This window comes from Lathamus discolor, chromosome 2 (assembly GCF_037157495.1).
Source record: "Lathamus discolor isolate bLatDis1 chromosome 2, bLatDis1.hap1, whole genome shotgun sequence".
NCBI classification, from domain to species: Eukaryota; Metazoa; Chordata; class Aves; order Psittaciformes; family Psittacidae; genus Lathamus; species Lathamus discolor.
In genome coordinates, this window is record NC_088885.1 from 12,997,681 (window position 1) to 13,013,929 (window position 16,249).

The 16,249-nt window shown below is 42.5% G+C and overlaps 1 long non-coding RNA gene across 4 annotated transcripts in view; it reads left to right on the top strand.

The window, feature by feature from the left end:
* The first annotated feature begins 3,984 nt into the window (after positions 1 to 3,984).
* Positions 3,985 to 16,249, top strand: part of LOC136007688 (uncharacterized) — a 49,733-nt gene continuing 37,468 nt past the window's right edge. For all 4 annotated transcript variants that reach the window (XR_010609820.1, XR_010609817.1, XR_010609819.1 and 1 more), the window contains exons 1-2: positions 3,985 to 4,225; positions 4,973 to 5,047. This is a non-coding gene — a long non-coding RNA (uncharacterized LOC136007688). The remainder of the gene's footprint in view (positions 4,226 to 4,972; positions 5,048 to 16,249) is intronic.

The following is a 16,249-nucleotide window of genomic DNA, read 5'->3' on the forward strand; positions in this document are numbered from 1 at the left end:
ATGAAATATATCTCCCTCAAAAATCAGCATACTGGTTGTGGACTGAGATGAGCTTAGCACCCATCAGCAAGCAACAGTTGTGTTATTCTGCTGCAGCGTTGATTTATCTCTTCTCTCTGAGACAGAACCATGATCTGGGGCTTTGGGGGGCAGCACCCATGTTGTGGAGTCCTGTTCAGCCCAGTGGACCACCCACAGGGCTGAAAGAAAAGCCTTTACACCAGGGGTGCCATGGTCTGCATTAGGGGATGGTGTGCTCTTTAATGGCTGAGGCTTCTTCAAAGTCCCACAACCACTTTATGAATGTAGCTGGTTGCCCAGGTGGGGTTTTATTTGCATGCCTGGCTTTTGTTTGTGACAATATGCAAATACAAGTGTCCTGCACCTCCAGATAATGACAAGGAGTGGAGTTAATTTTTAAGGAGAAGCTGTATAAGCACAGCACAGTTAAACTTCTTGATGTAAAGAAAGTCACCAATTCACAAAGGAATTTGATTACCTCTATCCATTATACACACACAGTGAGTGATCGTGCTACTAACCATCTGTCATCTATTTCATTTGCATCATCAACACCTGCCCTGTTTATCTGCTACATTCTTTTCTTCTCTGAATTCTTACACTGCTTTAATAAAATACAGAAATGTTATTGTTAAAAACCAATTAATTTACAATCCTCCATAGAGATAGTATTACTTATAATTCAATTTAGCTTCTAATGACCTGCTTTCTTGCAAAATGACTTAATTCTAGTGTCAAAGATTAGTTATTAGACATTACCCTGCTGCACCAGTCATGTACTGCTGAGACAGGCAAAGCAGCTCTAGGTGTCCCTGGTCATTAATCAGAACTCGGAGACATTTTCCCTTTAACTCATTACAGAACCTGATTTCATCTGCCACTTTAACTCTTTGCTTTACAGGGTATTTTCATTCTACCTTTCCTTGTGTTCTCATATTTGGCCTTTGAGGGGGAGAACAGAGCTGGAAGTCCAATTGCTTTGGAAAAAGCTGTTGTAGCTCATGCATTCTGCTGACCCTCCACTGAGGAGTTCATTTTGCATCTTGACCATTATGTGAATGGGGCCTGAAAAGCAGTACTGGCTTTATCCTACATCAGCTTTGGGGAAATTAACACAACTGGATTTTCCACACAGTTATTGCACTGGATATACTTTCCTTCTTATTAGAAGAAATGGCACTGTGAGCATCCAACACAGAGGCCAACCTGATGCCAGGTGAGTGCCTTGGTAAGGCAGCTACTGCCATACCCTTCCTGGGTTTCACAAAAGGCATTGTGAAGCAAGTGGCCAAATCCAGCCAGTGCTCACAGCATCAGCTGGGCTCATGGCCATTCAGAAGTGATGTTTCATATACAAAATATGACATACAATCTAGGGCTGGGCCAAATTCTTCCTTCTCACTCTATCCCATGCAAGGGTTGACTTTTCTTGCTCATTACTAGTATAGCTTCTTCCTCTTTCTCAGGTGTCATATCACTTTACTGGGAGTAACCCTATTTGTGGGGCAATTGAAGATGGTGATATGACAGTAAGGATGGATTGATCTTTGGAAAACAGTCTAAAGCATCATTCTGTGTCTTTGATTTTTTTTATTTCTGTGATGCGTAAGAGAAATATCTGCCACTAAATGAAATCCCAAGTCTGCAGGGCATTTCAGTAACAAAGGGCATAAACGTGGCATATGCAAATGGATGGATTACAGAGAGAAAGTAAACCTTTTAAACAATTTATGGCAACTTTAGCTTTTGAACAATTACACACAGAGTATTTTCAAAATGCAGAACAAAATTAAAAGTTCAGGCTCATCAAAACCCCTTCATGGAGATGGCACAACTGGCAGGATTTAGTGTGGAAAAGGTTATTTCTCCTGTTCACAGCCAAGTCTATATGCTGCAGTACTACTTCCAATAAAATCTTATTTTTAGCATGTTTGAGTGGTGCAGCTTAGAGTTGCTGAATTTTTTTATTTTCCCCAAATACAGTCACTTCTGTCTTTTGAAAACTGAGAAGCTACCTGGTGTTATAAAAGGCAAATAATGTCTCATCTGACTTCTTGACAACTGCACGCCACGCTGGAAGAATAAGAGATGCTCATTATTTTCCTAAAGCACACGAATTGGCTGTACAGTGTAGGCTGACGAAACAGCTGTCTTCTAAGAAGCAAGGTTTTTTTTCGCAATAGACTATCAAGGGACATGTGAATAGTACACCAGACTAACTCTTAAACAACAGGCATTCTTACAAATGAGCAAACTCAGCTATGAGCGCCTAAGAATAACCTCCTCTGGATGGCAGGGGTGGGATGTTGCTCTTCATGTACTGCAAATGCTAAAGCTTTACATACAATATTTTTCTGGGTGAATGCTCTGTTTATGTAGCCGAGATTATTTGCAGACAAAATCCATCTGAAACACTAATATCTTAAATACAGTGAGGATCAGCCCTTTGGACAATATGCTAAATCTCTTTGTATGAGCATTCTTAACAACACTGCTTTCCAAATGATATAGACTTATTGCTTCAATCAAACTAATAAATAATTCACATTTCTAAATGGTTTCTACACAGGGTGATAGAGCGTTATGATAGGGTAGGAAACATTCAACTAGAGCCTGAAATGTCTTCAGACATAATCCTAAAATAATCCTGTTTTCAAATGGTAAAAGTTCGTGCCTCCTGCTCAAGCGGCACATCATCAGCATCCAGATCAGGAGTTATGCCAAACTAGCTGTAATCTAATATGGAAATGAGATGTTGGCCTTGATATTGTGTCATTCTTCTGAATGGGATCACCTGCACCCATATCTCCTAGGAGGAAATTTCAAACAGAGTTAGCTCCTTAAACCTTCTAATTAAAATGAGAAATCCCCAGGCTTCCATGACTCAGCCTCGGAAAAAGATTATTAGGAATTTAATAGGGAAAATATCGCATCTCAGACCATCTGTGACCCAGTGCTCTGTGAGAATTTAAAGAAAACTGGAGGGAGGAGGTGCACGCTCCAAAGCACACTCTAGGAGTACTTTGTTGGAGCTGCAATAAATCAACATAGTTAGAGTACAGCCTTTTTCAGATTTAATTACTGTTACATAATTATTAGCAAAGCAGTCTCCTCTGAAACTGTAAAACTCATTACATCAAAAATCCCCAAGCTCCTGATGGAATTTATGAACTAGTTACTTTCTTCCTAGCTCTGGGAAAATGCGATAGGATGCATTTGGTTTTGTCTACAGCATTTTTCAGTCTATGGATGTATTCTGTTCTTCTTAGTTTCAGGGAACATTCCCTATTTGCCTTTTTTTTTTTTTAATATTATAAAACATGTTCATTTTCATTTGTTTGCTTTTCTACTCCCAGCACTGAATTTAGACATAAGCACTGGGGGACAGATACCCTTTCCCCCCTCACTGGAAGGGATTCACATCTCATTTCCTCCATCACTTTAGCTGCTACTGTTTGAGCTAAAGCACAGATTCCCTCATGGAGATGCCAAAGAACAAAATTTTCATTGTCTTTTCCCAGAGGTTTTGCTGTGAATACACAGCTTTAAAACCTGCCAATGATCTGAACAAATTGCCACCAGGGAAGGCCATTTGGAGTCTATATCAAGCAAGCCTGAGGCCAGCCCTTCCTGACCATTGCTGCCTAGTTTTGAGACTGTTGACAGCTGCCTTCTGGCTCTCCTGTAGGAGAGCAAAGAGATTGCACAATGGCCTGATAGACAAGCTAACCCTTAAATCCATGACAGAAGTAATAATAGGCATTCCCTTAGACAGCTGAGAGAACAAGTGAAGAAAAGTAATGGCAATGGCTCCTTTAGGGTCCTATTATTTCACAGCTGGTGGGGCTGGGCTGAGCAAACAGCAAGGTCTCAGCCCAACCAGGTGAAAACAACTACAACAATCCTCCTTCTTCTACTTCTTCCCTCAGCCAGGAAGTTGCATTTTTTAGCAGACCTTTTGGTAGTACAGCCCAGCCGTCGGTCCCGGGATGCGTTCCTAAAGCTAAGCCTGGTGTTGACTGCTCGTGAGCTCAGGAGTTACAAGTCTAGGGAAAGCATAATAGTTTGTTCAGGGTAACTCACAGCTAATCAATGCTTTTGTGCTACAGCACAAAGCTGAAAACACATTTGCCTGTTGAAATTGCTGTGACAATGTCATTGCTAGATGATGGAAGACTGGCATGCTTTTCCTTGAGCTGCTTTGGTAAGTTTGTGGTATCAGGGGGTAACCAGTCTCCCTGCATTCACCCACTACAAAATATGACTTTGTGAGTTTGTGAATTGGCTTGTTCTTTCATGCAAAATTGCAAATCTTACTGTGGTAATTTTATACATGACAAAGTTTCTTGTCTCAATCCATTTTTGTTTACCTGTAGACATTATAGTGAGGTAAAATGTGCCCCAGAGTTTGAACTAGTGACTTAAGAAAACTTGAGAATCTGGGCTACAGTGGGTCAGGAACACGTGGATATTCACTTCTGCTCTGCATTTGATATCATTTCATTGTCTTCATAGATATTTCTCTTGGTAGATATTACAGGTTGCAAACCAGCAAGAAATCCATGCAAGACAGAAAAGTATAACTTCATTTTGCATAATATTTTAATGTGATCTAGATACTAAAATGTTTAATAGGGTGAAATGATACATTTACAATACCCCAAAAGAGATATCAGGGGAGGAAACAAAAATTAATAGGTGCTCGCTTTCCAAAAGAAGGGATATGGCTGAAGGATCAGGATGTGCATTTCACACAGCACCAGCTGAAGTAAAGTTTCCTGCACTACACTTCTGATAGACAATAGATGAACAGATGGTTTAGGGAGAAAGGAGAGACAGTTTGGAAGTGGATTTTTAAATGAAGGAGGAGTCAGAGTTTAATGAAAATAGGGTTAGATGGTTGATTTTTGTTTGTTTGCTTGCTTTTAATATTATTTTCTTTTCTCCCTAGGAAAAAGCAGTTTCTTGAAGTGTTCTGGAGGAGCAAGTCTTGAGGAGATCGTAAGAAGAAACTACAACAGTTAAGGTAAGAGGAATGAACAGTGTAATCTTTGTTGGTGCACTGAAGAAGAAAAATTCTGCATATGAAACAGAAGATAAAGACAAGACAGGAATCCTAGTACTGTTCCTGGAGTTTATTTCTATTGCAGAGATCTTTGCCCAGATCTAGGACAGGGACAAAAGAAATAAAAGTGTCCTTGAGGGTTCTCTTCTTATCTGAACAAATCTTCTAAAGCATCTCCCTGGAAAATTGTACTGAGCTTATTTTATTGGGCATGTCCTTACTTTGTGAAAGATGGGCTCTGGATGTTTATTGGCATGGAGGCAGAGAGTGTGATTTGGGCAGTTATGTGGGCCACTGGGTAAAGCATCAGATTGAGGTCTCAGACACTTGAGCAAGTTACCATAGCTTAATGAGTTTCTGTGCAGCAGCTGAGCTGTTGCAAATGTAGGGTAGCACGCGCTAATTTAAACTGTTTTCACTGGGGCTCAGCTGATGCATGGCAGCCTTTTAGCCAAGGTAGCTCAGTCATATGTCTGAAATCTGATTAAAGGAATCTGGGCTGAGCCCAGTGCAGGAGGTAGGACACCAGGCTTTTGCTTACTTTGACTTCTTGAGGCAAACATTTAATCTTGGTTTTTTTTGTACATGCAGCAGCAGTAATGGTGCCCACTCACAGCTATTAATGCTTTGAGGGAAAGGAGAGAGGGGAAAAGAAAAAAGGAAGGGGGAGTGCTAGAAGAGCAAGATGTGTCTATTTGCTGTTGGGTAGAAGTGTGGAATATGTTGATCTTTGGCTGAGGTTAATGCAAAGTTTTCATGCTTGTCTGTTTTAATACCTGAGTAAATCCAATGTGTTTAAAGGGTTTTGCTTGTATAAATGAGGGCAAAATCTTGCCATAGGGACCTAGCCTACTGTTGGTGAGCATGCCTAATATCAGCTGAGATTTATCACAATTCCTGGGAAGAGCAAAAGAATGGGCAAATGTGCTTTTTGCTTACCACTTACTCTCTTTGGGCGTTTTGGAAAGTATCAGGTGCCCCTGTCCTCCCAGGGGAAGTGCAAAAAGTGTCCATTTATATTTGTTTTTAATGATACGCTTTTAAATCATTTAATATGGAGAGGTTTGCTTTCTCCCTTGTTTGAAATGAAGGTGCTCCCCTGTGGAAGGATTTTTATTCTGTCTTTTTTGTGGTGATCATAACATGTGGCACTCCAGACAGCTATTCTGCTCGGAGCTGAAAAACACCAAGCATTTCCTTTAATACTACTAATAAACATTTGTGTGATTTTTTTCCATAAAGTGGTACTCTGAGCATCGTGCCAGTTCTCCAAGTGACAGATTCTTTTGGAGGCGAAAGAAAAGTATCAGTATTTAATGGTTACCATAAGTATTTTCCAACAGTTTAAGAAGCACAAAGTCCTAAAATATTTATGTATTCACATCAGTAGCAGTACTCTACTACCATTTATTAGGCAGAATGACATAATACATGTATCAGAGTTACGATTGCTGTGATAATTACTTGAGGGAATCGTTCCATAATGAAAATAAAAACCAAAACCATGGCATTGTGTACAGTGATTAAATATTTGTGTAATGATTTCCTTTACATTCACAGAGGTGGTTCGTATTTCAAAATATTTGATGCAGAAAATTAATGTCTTGCTGCAAATGGTCACCTTATTCTTACAATTACACCTTTAGAAGTTGCCAAGGACAATGGTTCTTGTGTACTTGCAGTCAGTTTCCTGCCTTGTCCCTCCTGTTTGTTACAAAGCACTTTCAGACAATAAACTCATGAATTGCTACAGAAATTGCCCCTTATAACTCCTGTGAGTATTTACACTGGTTGATAATGGGGAACAGCAGAGCAGGAATCAAAGGTCATGGTTTGGGGGTCCTGCCTCATAAGCATAGGCAGCCTCTGCCTAGTTATTCATCAGACTAAAGATTTTCACCAGAGCTGTGCTAACCCCCTCAGCTACTGCTTCTGGGCTGGCAGTAGCAGCTGTCTCTTACCATTATGCCCTGAGGAAGCAATGGCATTTGCCAGCAACTCCCTTTGTGTCTAACTCATTTCCTACACTCTCTTCTTTCATTTGCATAGTCAACTGGTCCTTACGCCTCAAGAAAATCAGGAGAGCATCTGAGGAATAAGTTGTTAGAAATGGAGTTTTTAAACATCACACCAGGAGGTGCATGCACAGACCTCATTATATTCCCAACAGGTCTGCCAGCTCACGAGAACATAACACACCAGAGAGACTCTCTGTACTAACAGTTGACAGTGCTAAAATAAAGAAGGCAGCACCCCCGCTCCCTCTCATCTCAGGAAATCATTGTGTAAATGCAATGAAATATTTCTGTGAGCCTGCTTTCCACCACGGTGCCCTTCTGGTGGACAGGGCTTATTGATGTCAGGAGTGCTAGAAAGAGTAGGACTGAAGTTATAACAGGCTGTCTGCTTCCATTGTTCTTCCCTCCATCTGTCTCCCTTCTTTCACAGTAATTTAGCCTGGGGTTGTCCCAGAAGTGTCAGTTAGAAATTAGTCAAAATAACCTGAAATCCTAGAATAGGTTAGATCAGAGACTCGTTTCACTGAACCTCTTCAGAATCAGGGCTTCAGCATTGTTAGTGCTTTGATCTCTGTTTTTTCCTATCTGTGGTTAGCCAGACTGCAATGGCATGCTGATGCCTTTGCTGCCCAGGAGAGATCGGACAAAGATGTTTTCCAGGTGAGGGGCTGTGTTGACATCAACCACTCTAAACAACCAGCATCTAATGATGCCTCAAAGGTGTCTCTGGTAAATAACAGTCATCGAGACACTCCCTTGCTGCCCCCCTCCCCATTCTTTTTGACTAGACCAATGTATATGTGGTAAGCCGGACCTCCTAGTTCTGGGTGGTGTTCATGCTTTTGTTATGTGCTTTCAGGCTCTTACGTGCTGTATTGGGGTCTCAGGATGTGAAAGCCTCTTTTTTGCCCCAGTCCCATGCCTTCATATTCTAAGTTTGGATATGACTGGAGCTGTGCATGATGTGGTTTCCCAGCTATGAGTGGAACACAGCAAGACAGTGCTGAACCAAACCAGCTGCTGACTTAGTAAATGAGTGGCAAGGGTTCAATGGCAAGTGCTGCCAGTGAAGAAAAGATAATTACCTATGATCTTGGCCTGATTTGCTGTTGACCTGATGCTGACCACCATGCCACAGCCAATGCCAGCTGCCCATCTGAAACAACAGGGAAAGCACACTGGGAATCTCCAACAGTTTTATTAACAAAGCTGGTTAGAAAACTTCCCATGAAGAAAGCGTGCTCCGAAATATCTTGCTTTGGTTATGAGAGAGAAGTCATTGGGTGGGGGTTTTGTAGGAGGAGAAAGGGGGATGGAATGAGTATTGCTGTGATCTGTGTGGGCTTGCAGCCTAGTGGCTAGAGCTGTGGCATGGGATGCCAGCATTTGTGGCCTGCTCTTATTTGGAAGGGACTCAGTTTACCAGTCTTGCTCTCAGTTAAGCAATCAGTCAATCAGACTTGAATTTAGAGGCATAAATCCACTGTAATTACCCTTCAGTGGGTGCTTTTAGGCAGTGCTGAGCCTGGTGTTGCTGGAGTTTTGTTGTGGTCTCAGTACTTGCAGCAGGTAAGAAAACAACAACTTTGAACAACCACTGTTGCTCATTCAGACACGATAAGGTTCTGCAACAAGCCTACTGAAAATGAAACGTATGTGCAACATAAACTGATGTGTTCAAACTAATTACAGTGTATGCACAACTCTGAGTATGTTATGCATAAACTCATCAGTACCTCAATAACAGCATACTTATACGGTTCTGTCAAAATTTAAGTTCTTTTGTTGTTTTTAAGCTCTGCAATCAATGCTGATGTATCATCTTGTTGTGTTTTAGTCCTGTTGGCTCCAAAAAAGGTACTGGATGCTCAGTGCTTTTAAAAAGATGTGCCTTTATGGTCAGGAGGCTGAACTGGTAATAGCAGTCTGACTATGGATGTGTTCTTCATAAAGACTGGTTATAACTGTAGTTCTATGAAAGCACGTAGATATTGCTCAGTCTTACGCAGGATATGATAATCCCAAATGGTGTTCGTGGGTTTGGACCTGTTTGGACTGTTGCGGCTATGTAGGAGCCATCTAGAACAACTTTTCTGCCAGCAAGCACAAGCTGACTTCCCATGCCTACAGACCTTTCTGAAATGAGCCTCTGGAGTGACCAGGGAACCTAAAATTGAAGCCATATGGAAACTTACTGTGCATATTAAATTGCATGCAGCAGTGTTAACAGCATTTTGATTTGTGGCTGCAAGTAATAAATGAATTATATTAATTTTGTAGCTGCAAGCTAATTTCTCCAGAATTACTTTTTAATAACCAGCATCATGTTCGGTGGTGAGATTTAAATACATTTAGGAACAATTTGAGAATTCTTTTCTTTAAAAAAAAAAAAATAATGCTAGATTATCATTTGAGACTGAGTTTATTTAATAATTCCCTAGGTAGATATTTCAAAGTAAAATGTCACATAGCAATTGAGTGACCTGGAGAGCAGATTACCTATACATGATGCAGGAGCTGGGATAAATCATAGGTGAAATGAGGAAGTAAAGACTCTGTATTGTTTATTGCTACCTTCCCACCTACTGGACAGGAGCAGAGGAGGGCGAGCTATAGCACTGATCTAGGATATCTGAGCTAAGAGTTATTCCTCCCTGCATGTGGGCCTTCCTTGGCAATAACTTTTTCTTTTTGGAGGAGTTGCTGCCCAGACATCTCATTGGTGACTGTAAGAAAGCAAAGAATGACGGTGAGTGTATGCTTGCAGTCTGGGATTGCTAGAAATGTGCATTGTCCTATATAGAGTATCTTCTCTTATGCTTTGGTCTGTTAATCATATGTTTAATATATTAATACTGATACTGTTAGTGTCATTTTTGCCCAGAACAGTGCTGAATTTGAAGGAGGGCAAATACCCAACACATGGATAGGAAAAAGAATGTAGGGAACATGACAGCAGTAGCAGTGAGATATTGTGCTCGGGCAGTTGTACTGTTAGTCTCTCGTGGAGGCCACTAGGCACAGCTTAAATGAACTACTGAAGAGCTTTTCCATAAGGCTGTGCCTGTGGTAGAGGCCATTACTCATGGCAGAGTCACCATCTTACAGAACATGCTGACATCTGTGTGAGTACCTGAGGGTACAGGGAACCCATGATTAAGTAAGATGTGGATGTATTGTACAGCACCATATCTCCTCTAGGGCATCTTTTGCAGGCTCAGCTGTTGTGAAGTGCCTGTTAATCCAGCATGAAGGCTGAAGTAACTGTTATGGGGTAGATGACCTGCTGTGCAAAGCAACTGCGTTGTTCAGAATGGGGATAGGCAGAGCTGTAGTTGGGACACTCTTGCTGTCCAGGCAAAGCACACTGGCACCCCAGCTCACATTTAACATACTGTTTCTGAGAGGTAATTATCTGAAAGTGTTCTGGCCATGAAGCTGCTTCTTCCCCATAGAAGCCAAATATTCTCTTACCTATGTTTCCACTGGGTGCCACAGTGCACCCTGTACTGAATTACTCTATCCACCGGGAAAGCCATGGTCATACTTCTGGTGCGATTTAACCACATGCTGTGTCACTTACTGTGTTGGGTATGTTTTTCTGTGGTTGCTATTTGTCATTCATATATCTACGTTTAGTTATCTTAAGTGGTTCCTAAAAAGAGAATGTGAGATGAGGCGTGGGGCAGGGTTATCCTTTTAGATAAGCTTCTGTTTTATTGAATAAGTGAAAAACTGGCTGTGTAGAAAGAGTAAGAATATATGAAATTTAGGAGGAAACATGAAGGTTATGACTCGTTTGAATCCATGTGCTGAAAGGCTAAGTAGCTAAACTCTTGGGAACAAGTGACTGGACATATTGATGGCTGCTCACTCCCTGTCTTAGCACACTCCTGAACTTTGTGCCATTTGGCATCAAAATGAATAAAGCTATACATTCAGTCAAGTTATTTCCTCAGTTTCTGATGGGGACACACAGAATCTGTGTCTCGGTGGGTGTAAGCATGCCTCTATATGTACATTGATGAGGGTGAACCAAGATGGTTTTCGTATCTATTGTGGGGAATAGATTTACTTTAGGAAAGTAATGTCTGTTACCAAGGCGAAGATGCCACGCACAAGAGCAGCTCTCTTTGTAAATCCAGAGGGCAAGGATTTTGCATTGCGACTGACGCAGACTCTCCCTCAGAATTTGGGAATGGAATCTCAATTGCTTAATTGTTAAAATTAGCAAGAGTCACACTCCTGCTGTTCTTGGTGTCTGGACAATGCTTTTCTTTCCCACGTACACTTGTCCTAGTGCAGGGCAAATATCTGCTAGTAATCATGTGGGCTTCCCCCTGGATTCTGAGGATGATCCCAGCATAGTTTCTTTGTTTGCAAGCTGTCTGCCCAACAGAAATGTCATTTCAGTTGCATCTAAGCATTACGCATCTGCTCATGTGGCTGTAAATAAATAACGTAGTGGATAAGGCTACGTTTAGCTTCCCGTGTGATTTAGAATCCAATCTGGTATCTGATGAACTCCCATGGAACAAGAGCAGAACCAAGCCCTCATGTTCCTGCTTTTAGGAGTACAAAACGTACATTATAATCTCTGATTTAGCCTGTATTTTCTATCTGTACAAGGATCTCCAGTTGATTATTGTCATTTCCAAACAGAATGTCCTAGCACTTTGGGATTTATAACCTTTTGTGAGTGGATATAGTTACAGAAATGCAACGCGCACACCAGTCCCCCTGAATATTAGTACAGCGTTCACTAAGCTGGGGTGGGGATACACTGAATATCCTAGAAAAATGATAAATCATAAAGGTTGCTTTTCTCTTTCTTTGTTTTATTGTTGTTTTTGTTGGGTTGGGGGGGTTAAGCTCCTGAAGTAGTCAAGAATTTCAGCTACAGCTAGATTCGGCTTGTTTCTATATGGTATGTTCTACATATGTGGTGTCCTAGAATTAAATAGTGTAAGTAGTGCAGTTACAGGGATAAATGTGGAAGTCTAAGGAGCTAGTGACAAAGGAAAGCAGCCAAGAAAAAAATAGTAGCTTGGTGGAGAAAAGGGAGGAAACCTCTTTACAACCCTATAACAACCTTTGTGGGTGATGCCAACTCAAAGCCAGTTGCGAGCTACAGGGACTCCACACTTCATGCATTAGGGGGGAAAGAAAGGCTCTTTTGCCTGTGAATTTGGCTTTCCTTTTGCAGTCTTGTTCTTGCACATCCTCTGGGGTACAAGGGAAGGCTGAGCAGGAAAATAGGCCATCCTTTTGGCAGAACACACAAGGATTCTGCGAGACGACCTGCTCAGGTCTGACTGTGCAGCAGAGAGGGCTTGGGATCACGGTTCTGCGTGGCAGCCCTGTGTGCGGCGGTTAGATTTGTATCAGTGAGACACGACAGGTCTGCCCTTGAGATTCTGCCGTGGCACGGTGCCAGCTGCTCGCCACGCTGATCTGTGTCTCTCCAGAGCAAAATCACAACCTGCTGCCATGGTTCAGCTCTGGGTCAGACCCACAGCCCGACTGCGGAAGAGGGGGGTGGGTTGGTGTGGGGGTTTTTGTTTGCTTGTTCTTGTTTTTAATTGGGAAATCGGTGGAATTTTATAAAGAGGAGCTGCTTTTATGACAATCCACCCCAAAGCAGCACCGTCTCTGCTACTGTACATGAAAAGCTGTAGGTTTTCAGTACCAGGATTAAACCTGCTTTGACCTTGGGTATGGGCTGTAAAATATGACCATAGGCTTGAGTTAAACTAGATTCACAATCTGAAAAACAAAACCACGCAGCTACTTTTTTAATTTAGGCAAGTATTATTTGCTTTTGCAAGGAAAGATTCTGCCATGTGTTTCACTGGGATTTCATTCATCTTTATTGATGGCATTTCACTTAATTTGCTGCCATTTGAGAGCCCTACAGGCAAAGGGGAGAAGAGAAGAGTAAAGTAGGGGTAAAAATGGGAGAGGGAATTGCTAGTATAGAAAAAAACCCCTGCTGTCACGTTTGTGCCTGTGCAATCTCCATACATTTTAAGAATCTTTGTGCAGGTAACTATGAAGTGAAAGAATGCAGACAGTCCCGATGGGAGCACAGCCGTGATGTGTCCTAAAATGAGCATCTTCCTACTGTAATGCAGAGGAGCTTTGAGATCTCCTCTAAGCTCTGCAAAGCAGTGGCTACCCCTCCCTCTCCCTTTGTAGGACTGCAGAGATGGGACCACTGATCCTGGTGAGATTTTGGGGGGTTGAGGCTGTGTTCAGAGGTACAGCCTAGTGTTACCCAGTCCACCCTACCCAGTGATTCCTGGTGAGCCCAGTGTTGCAGAGGAAAGTGTGCGAATGCTGCAGTACACTGTCATGCCTCCCACCCCTTTTTCCAATTCAGGCGCATCCCTGTCTTTGACAGGGCTGGCTGAAATCCTGGAGCATGATGTTTAGTTTCTTTTCCAGCATTTTTATTAGTAAAACAAATATTTATTTTGCTTACCCTGTTCTAACATCTTTGGGCAACTTTTTTCTATGCCCTTATGTTGGAAGCAGGGCACTAGGTTAGACTGATGTTTAATCTGAACCAGTACAGATATTCTTAAATAATTAGTGTACTTCTGATACCACAAACCCATACAGTGCTTTAAAAAAAAATAATCACACTAAAATGTTACTCTGGGACGCACTAAATGGCAAAGAGTTCCTCTGTGAAAGAAAATGTATGAAATAGCTTTTCTTCTGCCAGCTATGGGGTTCCCACTCTAAAATTGACAGAAGGCTTCATTACTCTTGTGCTAGAGGACAGGGGAGAATAGAAACTTCTTACCTAATTTTTCTGGAGCAGTTGCGATTTTACATATTTCTATCCTCAAGGAAGTAAAGGCAGTTAAGAGGAGAACAAGGCAGGCAGAAATGAGCAGCTTTGTTTTGCTGTATGAATGGGGTTGAAAGGAGACAAACCTTATGTAGCGGAGATTACGGTTAAAGAAACCCACTGGTTTTTATTCCTGTGAGTTTAAAGCACCAGAACTTTCTCAGCACTTGGGTTTATTCCCGAAAATAAGGCAACTTCTGTGTCTTTTATAAATCATGTCAGAGCTCGGAGCACCCTGTGTGCTGGGACTGGCCAGGGAAGTAGCACAGAAATGTTTGTCGTGTGCGTGAAAGAGAAGGTGTGCGAGAGAGCCTGCTCCCACGGGAATCCCCTACCTCCGTATCTCTAAATAATCCATACCCTTCGAGACAGGGAATGTCAGGGTTTTTCATGCTGTCTCAATATTTTTCTGTGACTTGCTCCATTATTTATTCTGGACTGGCTTTCCAATTTGCAATGCCCTGAGCAAGCGTGGTGCCTGCCTTGAGCTACCAGAGGGGGAATCTGGCTGCGAATTGCCTCCCCATCTGTCGTGGAGTGAGCGAGAAAGATCCGAACTGGCAGGGATGTATTTTTCCCCTTTCCCTTTGCTTCTGCTGCCAGAAGGGGGAACTGGAACTGGCCCATGAGTTATTGAGTTATTATAGGGCCACAGAGCTGGAGACCCCCAGATTGCAGAGCCTGAAGTCTTAGCACCCTTTGGGCTCCTGCTGAACGTATTGAGGCTGGCATTTTCTTCTCTTGGCGTAGGACTTTACAGCTGCCTCTTCGCTTTACTCTTAACTTGTGTAAACTCACCCCTCCCAGATCAGCAATGCTGCTCTGAGGTGCCCAGCTAACTTTCAGCCTCCTGGAAGAGGCTCGTCTTACAAAACTTGGTTAGAGAAGTTTGCTGCCACTGCTCTGTGGGAGGGCATTCAAAAGATACCCTGTTCCTGGATCCACCTGCCTAGAGCTTCTGCTGATACATATCTCAGTGTCTCTTTCCCGTGAATATGTGCCCAGGACTGGATGCTTGCTCCTCCTTGACTGACTTCTTCCTCTTCTACTCTCCTGTCATCTATTCTCTGCTTTGCTGATTATCAGCTAATTCTGAATAACAACTAAAGCAATCAAATTTACCCTCTTCTCTTTCCCCAAGCCCCTCCTATATGGGAGGCAAAACACCTGGGGATGCTTCTGAGCTGACAGTCATCAGCACCACTTTTCATCCAAGGCAGAAAACCACTGCCCATACCTTCCACAGCTCCTGACTCTGAAAAAAGGTGGGATAATCCTCAGCCAACCCCACTGAACCGTAGCTGAATAGCTGAAAGCTCTGCTTCAAAAGGCTCTGTTTTGGGCCTGATATTTGTGTCTAGAGAGGATGTTGGTTGCAAAAAGCCCTGCGTTCACCCCCCTCCCTCTGCAAGATTTCAAGCTTTTAGACCCTGATCTAAACTTTGTGACTTGTTAGCCTTCTCCAGCAGTCGTGGTAGCCTGGTCTTATTTGGAAGAGATGAATGGTAGGCTGCTGTTGTCCTGAAGGATCTGCAATGCTTGATGGGGCAGGCTGTTCACAGCAAGTCCCACTTGTGAAATTAGGCAAATTATCAGGAAAAATTGGCCCGGCCCCTCTTCGCCAAGCTGAGTACTCGAGTGAGGGTCTGAGATTGATGTATCATTAAGAAATTGTGACCCAGACTGTAATTCAGCCAGGGGTCTCAAACTTGGAAGTAGAATTTGCGCTTTTTATATGCTGGCTTGGGGTTTTTTTTTAACTATTTCCTGCTCATTTACAGCATAGCATTTTGGTGCTGCAGGTGAATGCCTGTCTGGTAGCTGCTATTGATCCCTGAAAATCAGGAGGTCTTGCTCACTCACAGGTTTAAAGGCTCTTGGCTTTTAGCTCAACTGCTCATTCCTGCTGTCACTCATGTACCTTATTGAGAAATCGCTCTGAGTGGTTAGAAAACGCCCGCGTTTCAGCTGAGCTCAGTCCTGTTAAGGTGCAAGGGGCCATGCAGCCCCCTGTAGGTGCTGAACTGATGCAGGTTGCGGATGCATCTGTAGTTTACTGGTGCTGTTTATTATCTACAACTAACTTTGAGCTGTTCAGGCAGTCCTTCCCTCTGCAGATTTTAGGCTTCCTGAGTTCTTACACCCCTCTGCGAGCCAGAGCTAGAGGGGCAGCTAGTGGCCTGAGTGTCCGCTCAGGGCCCTTTCCTGTATGAAATTTGGCTTTTTGTTGAGAGATAAAGTTACCTTCTTCCTCTAACCTGTGTTTCATTTAGCACACAGCTGTTT